We start from the raw sequence: 12,734 nt of genomic DNA, 5'->3' as shown, positions 1-12,734 counted from the left end.
CCGCCGGCGAGCCGGCGCCGGCGGCACCCACGGCAGGGCGCGCGAGCCCCCGGGCCGCCCAGACGCCCACGGCGCAGGCGGCCCCGACCCGACGCGAGCGGGGCGGGGGCGCGGGAGGCCCGCAGGCCCGAGCCCGCGTCGCCCGGCCTCCCCGCCCCCGCGCCGCCGGCGTAGGTGCTGGCGCACCGGCTCCATTACGCAATGCAGGTGACGCGTCCGCGCCGCGAGCCCCGCCGGCCGCCCGCGCCGCCGCCGTCCCGAAGGGCACCGGTTCTCACCTGAGACGCTAGGCCGCACGCCGCCCCTGCCGGCCGCCCGCCGCCACCGCCTCCTCCTCGGGCTGCCTGCGCGGCGCCGGGGCCCGCCCGCCGCGCCCGCCGCTGCGCCGCGCTCACAGGCCCCGCTCCCCCGCGGGCACCGCCGGCAGCCGCGGGCGCCGCAGCCACTGCTTCGGCTCCTCGGCTGCGGGAGAGCAGAACAAACAGCCCAGCCGCCGCTGCCGCTGCCGCTGCCGCCGCCGCCAGCGCACTGACGTCATCACGCACGCTGCGCGCGCGGCTCCGCGCCGCCGCCGTCCGGCGTACCCGCCCCGCGACCGCGCCTGGCGCGAGAGAGTTCGGGAGAGCCGGCGGCGGCGAGGTGAGTGAGGGAGGCGGGTGCTCGGGGCCAGCAGGGTGAACCCTCAGACCGGGAGAAGGGACCCCAGAGACGGAGGCAGAGGACCCCTCAGACCGAGGGAAAGGACCCCAGAGACTGAGGCAGAGGACCCCTCAGACCGAGGGAAAGGACCCCAGAGACTGAGGCAGGGGACCCCTCAGACCGACCCATCAGACTGAAGGCTGGGCCTGAGGGAAAAGATTTGAATGCAGAAGGAGACGCCAGGTGATAGACCCTCAGAGCGACGGAGGACGGTGAGAAGAGCCCCCAAAGACCGATGGCAGAGGGGAAGGCTGAAGGGCCCTGAAGGAGGCCGGAGTGGGGTGGTGCTGGGACGTTAGGGGAGCTGCAATGGGGGCGCTAGCGCTGGGGCGAGGGGGCTGTTACCAGGGCCGAGGCGGCGTCTTTCTTGACTGCCCGCCGCTAGGATCTACAGACTGAAGGTGCTGGACGCCGGGCCTAGGGCGAGCTGCCTCCGGTTGTCCCCCAACTGACCTTCTTGTCCTTAAGACTCAAACCACAAGTCAGCGCCATAAAACGGGAGATGAGGCTTAGGTCGCTTGCAGTTTAAAATGATAATTCTGTGAAAGTTTTCACGCGGAGAAACATAATGTCCTTTCCCTTTTGCCCTTGTCTTTACTCTGAGCATTTTTAGTCACATCTTTTAAAAACAGCAAACTCAGTTCTTCTAACAAGTCTAGATAATTAACAATTTCGTGACGGCCCTTTCTTTCAGAATATACTGATACACAAGGATAGCAGTCACATAGTTTTGTCTCTATCACAGTTCACCAAGGGCAGTCGTGAATTACGGATGGCCCTGGGCAAACTAAAGACTCAATTTTACCCTCTTTTAATAAAGCATGAGATAACAAATTGCTAAGTACAAGAAATAAAGGAGGTAATTGTAACTGGTTCATTATTAAGCTTCCTTCCAATTCCGTATTACAGAATATTGAAGTTTGGGAATATCTTCTGGCTCCTAATTTTGCATGCTCAGCAATTTGGGGAAGATGATCAGAAACAGAAAAGGTAAGGTAGGTACGCAGGGTTATGTGAATATGGAATAACGACTAACAACCTCTTTTTTTTTTTTTTTTAAGGAAACCAGAGTGTATCCATTTTAAGCCGCCCTTCCCCATAATTGTCTTGTTGAATTATCTACTTAATTTATTGTTGTTGCTGACAATAAATGTTGTGGGTAGTAATTTGGAGCTGCCAGTTTGCAAGTCACATAAAATCTTTTGTTCAACTCTAGAGTCACACTTCATTTTAGACAAAATCGTAATATCTAGTTTGATTTACTGGACCCAACTGGAGGGCCTTTCACTATTGCTAGAAGTCAGATCCAATCTGAAGAGAATATGTAAACTGTAAAGGCAGTTCCAAAAGCTGTCTCCAAAAATCTTTTAGGACAACAATGTCTCATTCTTTTTGTCTTCCAGAACGCATAGCCTAACTCCTCACAGATAGCTCAAACTCAGAAAATGTTTATCCAGTTGAGTCAGTTTAATAAAAAGTCTTGTTATTATTAAATATTAAATGTGAACTATTAAGTTCACATTTTGAGTGAGCTCCTTTTACTTTCTCCTGTTATTGCTGTGTTTGCACTACTAAAACCCTCAAGAGATTAATAAACATATTAAGGAATGAAACATGAAGTACGTAATATAATTCGGACTGGTTTTAAATATGTATTATTCATTTTTGTGTGTGTGTGGAGGATGAGCCCTGAGGTAACATCCGATGCCAATCCTCCTCTTTTTGCTGAGGAAGATTGGCCCTGGGCTAACATCCATGCCCATCTTCCTCTGCTTTACATGGGACGCGGCCACAGCATGGCTTGACAAGCAGTGCGTCAGTGTGCGCCCGGGATCCGAACCTGTGAACCCCAGGCTGCCGAAGCAGAGCGCATGCACTCAACCGCTGTGCCACTGGCCCCATATTATTCGTTTTTAAGAAAGTAATACATGAAATCATTTTAATTGAACAACAAAAGAATATAGAGGAAAAATAAAGCCTCCCCCTTCTCCCTTCCCCTCCCCCACCAGAGAAACTACTGTTGTCACTTTGATGTGTTTTTTATTTATTTATTTATTTTTTTGTGAGGAAGATCAGCCCTGAGCTAACATTCATGCCAATCCTCCTCTTTTTTTTTTTTGCTGAGGAAGACCGGCCCTGAGCTAACATCTGTTGCCAATCCTCCTTTTTTTTCCCCTTTTTCTTCCCAAAGCCCCAGTAGATCATTGTATGTCATAGTTGCACATCCTTCAGTTACTGTATGTGGGACGCGGCCTCAGCATGGCCGGACAAGTGGTGTGTTGGTGTGCTGCTGGGATCCGAACCCGGGCCGCCAGTAGCGGAGCACGAGCACTTCACCACTAAGCCACGGGGCCGGCCCCTTTGATGTGTTTTAGACCTGTGCTGTCTGACAGCACAGGTGATGTGTTTTAGACCTGTGCTGTATGACAGCCACTGGCCACATGTGGCTATTGAGTACTTGAGATGTAGCTGGCCCAGTTGAAATGTGCTGTAAGCATAAAACACAGGTTGCATTTCAAAGATTTAGTATAAAAAAAATGTAAAATATCTCATTATTAATTTTTTACATTGATTACATGTTGAAATAATTTTTTATATATTGGGTTAAATAAAATATATTATTTAATTTTACCTATTTTTTACTTTTTTAATATGGCTACTAAAAAATATAAAATTACTTATATTGCTTGCAGTATATTTCTATTGGACAGCACTGGTCTAGACTTTATTCTGTGCATCAATATGTATCTACATAAAGAAATAGTTGTATTGTAAAACAAAAGGGATCGTTCTGTACTTGTTAATTGATAATATGCTTTCTTTCATTTAATATATCTTAGAAGTCATTCCACATGAATACTTGGAGATCTGCCTAATTGGGAGATAACGTACAGTATGTTATCTGGTATGGATACATCATAATTTATTTAACCATTCTTCTATTATATACATTTAATTCATTTCCAGTTTTTCCATTACAATAATCAGTATTACAACGAACATCCTTATATATTTCTCATTTTTTTTCATACTTACCAGTATTTTTCCAGGATAAAAAATTATATAGTGTTTTCTTAAAAGCAAGGATAAAATTTATATAGCATGATCAGCTTTGAAAAAGCTGGAGGTGTTTGATTTGTTATGGCCTCAATCCATGCCCACTTTCCAATGAGAACTTGCCTATGAAGTTACATTCTGGAATTTATACTTAGGTCCTAAAGTTGAAGAGTGACTCACCTAAGATCATGCATTTACACAATTGAGAGCACACATTTACACAATTTAGAACTCAGATCTCTTGACTCCATGAAGACTGCCTGCATCTTTTCTCTAGCCCAGGAGTCAACAGATTTTTTCTATGAAGATCCAGGTAGTCAATATTTTAGGCTTTGTGAGCCGTACAATCTCTATAACATTGCCAATCTTTGTAGTTCTGCAGTTGTAGCACAAAAGCAGCCATAGTTCTAATATGTAAATGAATGGGTGTGGCTGTGTTCCAATAAAACTTTATGGATACTAAAATTAGAATTTCATGTAAACTTCAGGAGTCACAAAATATTCTTTTAAATTTTTTTCAACTTTTAAAAAATATAAAAACCATTCTTAGCTGGAAGGCCTTACAAAAACACAGCAGTCCTGGTTTGTCCCATAGGTGGTAGTTTACTGATCCCTGCTCAAGACTCTCAAGTGTAGAGAAATGGAAATGTCTTGACCATTATACAGAAGCTATTCTGCTTGCAACTTTTTTTAATTAATAGTATTTTTTTAGCAGTTTTAGATTTACATTAAAATTGAATGGAAAGTACAGAGTTCCCATATACCCCCTCTCTTCCCCTCTCCCTCTTCCCTCATTAATATCTTGCATTGTGTGGTACATTTGTTATAGTTGATGAGCCAATATTGATCCATTATTATTACCTAAAGTAAATTGTTTACATTAGGGTTCACTCTGTGTTGTACATTCTATGGGTTTTGACAAATGTGTAATGACATGTATCCACGTTATGCTTGCCAATTTTTAACTCATAAACTAGGAACAAAGGTAAGCTTCAGAGTAAAGCACTACAATTCTGTCAGCCACAGACAGGTACAAGATGACCCTAAGGGTGATTTTAGTCTCTGCTACTTGATTAATTTGTGTTTTGCTTAGTTTTGAAGTGTTTTACAAACATCATTCACTATCACACTCAAAATAATTTGATTACTGGAAGACCTGGTGTGAAGAGCCATACAATGGCAATAAAAAAAAAGAAGTGATGATAAAACAGTCTCAAAGTGGAAAGAAAATGTAAAAGTTGCAGGTGGGATAAAAGTGCTCAAGAGGAAGGAGTCTGGAGGTCAAAGAAGGAATGATAGTGGAAACTCTCATATACTGCTCATTGTTTGGTTCAGTCACTTTTATTTTATTTATTTATTTTTTATTTTATTTTATTTATTTATTTATTTTTGTGTGTGTGTGAGGAAGATCAGTCCTGAGCTAACATCCAAGCTAATCCTCCTCTTTTTGCTGAGAAAGACCTGCTCTGAGCTAACATCTGTTGTCAGTCCTCCTTTTTTTCCCCCAAAGCCCCAGTAGATAGTTGCATGTCATAGTTGCACATCCTTCTAGTTGCTCTATATGGGATGCAGCCTCAGCATGGCCGGAGAAGCGGTGCCTTGGTGCGCGCCCGGGATCCGAACCCGGGCTGCCAGTAGCGGAGCGTGCGCACATAACTGCTAAGCCACAGGGCCGCCCCAAGGTTCAGTCACTTTTAGAAAACAGTTTGGCCTTATCTGGTGAAGTTGAAGCTCTGCATACTCTATGGCCCACTAATTCCAATCCCATGGAAACTCTTGCTGACACACTTGGAAGGTTCAGAATAGCACCGTTCCCAAGAGCCCACACTGAAAACAACCCAAATGTCCATGCATGGTAGAATGAATAAATTGTAATATAATGAAAATGCACAAACTACAGCCACACACAACAACACAGATAAATCTTACAAACATAATGGGAAACCAAAAAAGCAAGGCATATGTGCATATGTGATGATTCCATTTTTATGTAGGTTTCTAAAACTGACAAGAATAGACTGAAGTTTTTAGGGAAGTAAAACTATAAAGAAAAACTCAAGTAATTACGACTGGTTACCTGAGAGAGTGATCATCAGGAGAGGATGAAGGGGGTGGGTGTGTGTGGCCAGTTTCTGAGGTATAGCAGTATTCTATTTCTTTTCTTTTTTGTGAGGAAGATCAACCCTGAGCTAACATCCATGCCAATCCTCCCCTTTTTGCTGAGGAAGACTGGCCCTGGGCTAACATCCATGCCCATCTTCCTCCACTTCATATGAGACGCCGCCACAGCATGGCTTGACAAGCGTTGTGTCGGTGCTCGCCTGGGATCCAAACCCAGGCCGCCAGCAGTGGAGCGTGCGCACTTAACCGCTAAGCCACGGGGCCGGCCCCTCTTTTCTTTTTTTAAATTTATTTTCCAAATCAAAGACCTGACATGGCCCTGCTGATTCATTTATTTTTTAATTGTGGTAAAAAACACGTAATGTGAGATCTACTCTCTTAACAAATTTTTAAGTGTACAATACAGTATTGTTAAATATAGGCACAGTGTTATACAGCAGGTCTCTAGAATTTTTTCGACTTACTTCACTGAAAAGTGTTCTGCTTGTTGACTATGCAATTAGCTTTGTAATAATTCTCTACCTATGCTTCATGCGTATTCTGTGTTATATTTCACATTTTTTAAGGAGAAAATAGAATGAATCATATATATAAAGAAAACTGCCTAAGTGAGAGAAGTGAATAGAAATTGCTAATGATGAAGTTGAGATGGACAAACTTCTGAATGTATGGCCAGGAAATGAGCAGCATTGCAAAATACCTTCAGTTTAAGACTCATGCAGAAGGCTAGTGATTTGAAATTTTGAGTCTAAGCATGGTGTGAGTTGTTGCTGATCAAATTTTGGTCCTGAGACACAAATGATGCTATAGGTTCAAGGCCTTGGGGAATCTTCATGGCATCAGAATGAGTGGCAGTGGGTCAACTGAGGGTGCTCTCTGGCTGCTAAAACATTCTCTGGTACCTGCTGAGCAGAGGAGGTTCTTGCCTTGACAGATTTCACCATAGTTGAAACCAGCCTATTTTAGGAAAGGATGCCTGATAAAACTTATTTTGTCAAAGACCCCATCAGTAGGCCTGTTTTAAAGCGTTGTAGGAATAACCTGCTCTCTTTGGTCTTAGAACATGTCAGGACTGAAGCTTAAATCTCTTTTGTCCCCTTCATCTTCAAGACAAATGGGCTGATGCAGCAGGCTCTTAGAATCTACTGTGTTTATAAGAAGAGCATCTGTATCTAGAATTATACTAATATTGTGTTGTAGGCAGCTTTCAAAGATGGCCCCCAATGGTCTCCACCTCCTGGTATTCACATCCTTGGGTAATCTCCTCCCCTTGAGTGTGGGCTGGACCTAGTGATTTGCTGGTAATGAATAGATTATGGCCAAAGTGATGAGATGTCACTTTCTTGATTAGGTTATAAAAGACTGTGACTTTCATCTAGCTGGACTCTCGTTTGCCTTCTTAGCTTGCACATTTGGATGAAGCAAGCTGCCATGTAGGAGAGGCCCATGTGGCAAGGAACTGAGGTGGCTTCTGGTCAATAGCCAGCAAGGAGCTAACGCCCTCATTCCAACAGCTGCAAGGAACTTAGTTCTGCCAGCAACCACGTGAGCAACCTTGAAGGTAGATCCTTCCACAGTCAAGCCTTCAGATGAGACCACAGCCTTGGCTAACACTTTGATTGCAGCCCTGTAATTCCAGCTAAGGACCCAACTAAGCCACACCTGGATTTCTGACTCCCAGAAATTGCAAAATGATAAATGTGTTTTAAGCCACTAACTTTTGGAGTAATTTGTTATGAAACAATAGATAACTAATAACATACATCCTGGGGCCAAATATACCCTTTCCCTGGGGAAGACATATTTCAGCTTTAGTAGGGTTGATGAATAGCAGCAAGCAAATTCTTCCTTCTCCCGGAATATTCCCTTAGCTTCCTCTGGTTTTACCATTGTTGAGCTAGACAAAGTGTATTTCAAACACGGGAAAATTGTTGTAGTCTTAGTTCATTTGAGATAATCAGTATCGTCTCATTGTCCTCCAATGGAAAGAAATTAGGAAGGTATGTCTCTCTGAGGAGGCTACAGTGTTCCTTATGTGGACCATTGTAGTAGATAATTTACACATTGTGTTACCCTGAAGTTAGTCATTGGCCCTTGGGAGTTATCTCTAAAGAGAAATTCTTGCAGAGATAATTTCATATAAGGCAGCAAATGAGGGAAATTTGTCATGCATTTGTGAGCTCTCTAACTTCACTCCTATTTAGAGAAATGTTTGCAAATGTTTGTAGGCATCTGAGAAGCTAAAATCCCCAGGCATTTCCTGTGGGGCAGGTTGAGGATTTGTCCTGAGTGGGTATCTGTGGGCAGGTTACTAAGCAAAGACATGATACATGCACCCACAATGCCTGGGCCCTGCAGGCACTAAATATCCAACTGGTTGACCTATGACTCATAAACTTAGATCCCAAAAGGAGATGTTATGTACTTTACATTCTTTATTCAAAGAATCCGGCTTAAATGGATTGGCTGGATTTAGAGTATTTGCAGGAACCTAGACAAATCTTCTTCCACATAAACGTAATGGAATTCACAGTCAAGAGAAAGATTACTGAAGACATAAATAACTTTATTTTTTATTAGCCTTTATATATTTTATTATTTTTATGTATATATATTTTTTGATGAGTAAGATTGGCTCTAACATCTACTGCCAGTCCTCCCCTTTTTGCTTGAGGAAGATTGTCCCTGAGCTAACATCGGTGCCAATCTTCCTCTATTTTTGTATGTGAGATGCCTCCACAGCATGGCTTGATGAGCGGTGTGTAGGTCCGCACCTGGGATCCGAACTTGCAAACCTTGGGCAGCTGAAGTGGAGCGTGTGAACTTAACCACTACGCCACTGGGCCAGCCCTTAAATAACTTTAAAAAGAAATGTTACAAGGATGCCAACATTGTACTGGAAGTTCTAGCCAGAGCAATCAGGCAAGAAAAAGATATAAGGCATCAAGATAGGAAAGGAAGAAGTAAAACAATCTGTATTCACAGAGGACATGATCTTATACATAAAAAAATCCTAAAGAATCCACAACAAAAAGTTATTAGAGCTAGTAAACAAATTCAGCTAAGTTGCAGGATACAAGATCACACAAAAATTAGTTGTATTTCTATATGCTAACAATATAACACTCCAAAAATGAAATTAAGAAAACAATTCCATTCACAATAGCATCAAAAGAATAAAATACTTAGGAATAAGTTTAACAAAAGAAGTGTAAAAGTTCTACACTGAAAACTACAAAATACTGCTTAAAGAAGTTAAAGAAGACCTAAATAAGTGGAAAGACATCCATGTTCATGAAGTGGAAGCCTTAATATTGTAAAGTTGGCAGTACTCCCCAAGTTGATCTATAGATTAAATGTAATTCCTATCAGACTATCAACTGGCTGATAAGAAATTGGTAAGCTGACCTTAAAATTAATATGAAAACTTATATGAATAACCAAAACAATCTTGAAACAGAAGAGGGAAGTTGGAGGATTCACACTTTCTGATTCCAAATTTCACTATAAAGCTACAGTGTAGTACTGGCATAAGGATAGATATATAGAACAATAGAATAGAATTGAGAGTCTGGAAATAAACCCACGTAGCTGTGGTCAACTTTTTTTTGTGTGTGTGTGTGTGAGGAAGATCAGCCCTGAGCTAACATCCATGCCAATCCTCCTCTTTTTGCTGAGGAAGACCAGCTCTGAGCTGACATTTATTGCCAGTCCGCCTCCTTTTTCTCCCCAAAGCCCCAGTAGATGGTTGTATGTCACGGTTGCACATCCTTCTAGTTGCTGTATGTGGGACGCGTCCTCAGCATGGCTGGACAAGCAGTGCATCGGTGCGTGCCTGGGATCCGAACCCGGGCCGCCAGTAGCGGAGCGCGCACTTAACCGCTAAGCCACGGGGCCGGCCCTCAACTAACTTTTGACGAAGGTGCAAAGACCATTTAATGGGGAAAGAATAGTCTCTTCAACAAATGATGCTGGGACAACTGCATGTTCACATGGAATAGAATGAAGTTGGACCCTTACCTCACACTGTTTACAAAAATTAACTCAAAATGGATCACAGACCTAAATCCATAAAACTCTTAGAAGAAAATGTAGGGGTAAATCTTCATGAGCTTGGATTTGTCAATAGTTTCTTACATATGACATCAGAAGTACAAGCAACAAAAGGAAAAATAAATTGGACTTGATCAAAAGTAATTTTTGTGTATCAAGGGGCTCTATCAAGAGAGTGAAAAGACAGCCCATGGGGCCGGCCCGGTGGCGCAAGTGGTTGGGTGCGCGCGCTCCGCTGCAGCAGCCCAGGGTTCACTGGTTCGGATCCTGGGCGCGCAGTGATGCACCGCTTGGCAAGCCATGCTGTGGCGGCGTCCCATATAAAGTGGAGGAAGATGGGCATGGATGTTAGCCCAGGGCCAGTCTTCCTCAGCAAAAAAAGAGGAGGATTGGCAGATGTTAGCACAGGGCTGATCTTCCTCACAAAAAAAAAAAAAGCCCACGGAATGGGAGAAAATATTTGCAAATCATATATCTGATAAGTGTCTAGTATCCAGAATATATAAAGAACTACAACTTAACAATAAAAAGACAACCCACTTAGAAAATGGACAAATAACTTAAATAGATATTTCCCCAAAGGTAAACAAATGACCAGAAAGCACATGCAGGGATGCCCAACATCATTAGTCATTAGAGAAATGCAGATCAAAACCATAATGCCATACCACTTCACACCCACTAGAATAGCTAGAGTCGAAAAAATGGGAAATAAGTATTGGTAAGGGTATGGAGAAGTTAGAACCCTTGTATACTGCTGGCAGGAATGTAACATGGTGCAGCTGTGGTGGAAAAGTTTGGTAGTTCTCAAGAATTTAAACATCAAATTACCATATGACCCAACAATTCCACTCGTAGGTATATATCCAAAAGAATTGAAAACAGGTACTCAAATTCTTGTTTAAGAATGTTCCCCGGCCGGCCTCGTGGCTTAGCGGTTAAGTGTGCGCGCTCAGCTACTGGCGGCCTGGGTTCGGATCCCGGGCGTGCACTGACGCACCGCTGCTCTGGCCATGCTGAGGCCACATCCCACATACAGCAACTAGAAGTATGTGCAACTACGACATACAACTATCTACTGGGGCTCTGGGGAAAAAAAGAAAAGAGGCAGATTGGCAATAGATGTTAGCTCAGAGCCGGTCTTCCTCAGCAAAAAGAGGAGGATTAGCATGGATGTTAGCTCAGGGCTCTCACAAAAAAAATAAAAAAATAAATTAAATAAAAAAAAATAAGAATGTTCCCAACAGCACTATTCACAATTCTCAAAAGGTGGAAAGAAACCAAGTGTCTATTATTGGATGAATGGATAAACAAATGTAGCCTATATACATACATAAAAAGGAATGAAGTACTGATACTTGCTACACATGGAGGGACCTCAAACTGTGCTTAGTGAAAGAAGCTAGACTGAAAAGGTCATGTATTATATGGTTCCCTTTATATGAAATATCCAGAATAGATAAATTCAGAGACAAAAAGCAGATTAGTGATTGTCAGGGGCTGTGGGGAGGAGGAATGGGGAGTGATTGCTAATGGGTAAGGGGTATCCTTTTAGGGTGAGGAAAATGTCTTGGAACTAGATATAGGTGATGGTTGCACAACCTCGTGAATGTACCAAATGCCACTGCACTGTCCACTTTAGAATGGTTAATGGCTCATTTTGTTAAGTGAATTTTACCTTAGAAAAAAGAAAAAATGTTGAGCTTAGTGAACACTTTTTCAATAGTGCCACGTGTTTATCATCTCACTTAATTCCGGTAACCAATTCCATGAGAGTGGGTAGATTGCCCCATATGCCACCACATTGTTCCCCAAACTGAATTCTAATTTCTTATCTATGTAGAAGTATACACTCAACAGATAGTGTTTTGAGAGGAGGTACATAGACTGTAGGTCTGATCCAGGAAAACCAACTAACCTCATATGCCTCAGTGTCCTTGTATAAAATGAAGTGGCTCGATAATTTTGTTATCCAAGAGCCTTCCTCAGTGTTAAATCAGTGCAAAGCCACACCCATGTGCTTTTTTTCCATGCCTGTCTTTTTATTGAGCCCTCTAAGAAGGCTACTGTAAAAATAGGAAATGCTAAAAGGCTCTTCTACTGTACCCCTATTAATTCTGAAGTTCTACTTGAACTCTAATGTGCCCTTCTAATCACTAGTCACACTTCTGGTGAGCAAGGACCACTTTCAGGCAGTGAAAATGGTTTAAGGTCCAAAATCAAATTGAGAGAGAGTTTAGTAACACTAATGACTATATACCCTTCAATGAGCCCTTTGCTCATTACATTATATTGTTTCCCGTTCAGCAACTGTATTAATTTCATAAAAACCCAGGGAAATCACACAGGCCCATATGATTACATGAAGTTGAAATTAGGCTGCCATTCCTAAGATTTTTTTTGTCTGGGAATAGCAGGGATTGCCAAATTCTCTAAACCTGGTTTTTTTTTTTATATTTTATTTATTTTTCCCCAAAGCCCCAGTGGATAGTTGTATGTCATAGCTGCACATCCTTCTAGTTGCTGTATGTGGGACTTGGCCTCAGCATGGCCGGAGAAGCCGTGCGTCAATGCGCGCCCAGTATCCGAACCCAGGCCTCCAGCAGCGGAGCGCATGCACCTAACCGCTAAGCCACGGGGCCGGCCCTCTAAACCTGTTTTTAAATAAAGGTGCTCCATGGGAAGTTCATGGCCTTTAGTGTCTCCCAGACCTGTGTATTAATGTGGGTATCCCCACATCTTTGATGTGTGACCCTAAAAGTTACTTAACCTCCTCCTCAGGCTTCTCCTCTACAAATAAAGAG

The sequence above is a fragment of the Ceratotherium simum genome, chromosome 18, assembly GCF_057802395.1.
Source record: "Ceratotherium simum simum isolate JZ-2026a chromosome 18, ASM5780239v1, whole genome shotgun sequence".
NCBI classification, from domain to species: Eukaryota; Metazoa; Chordata; class Mammalia; order Perissodactyla; family Rhinocerotidae; genus Ceratotherium; species Ceratotherium simum.
This window is presented reverse-complemented; position numbering follows the sequence as displayed.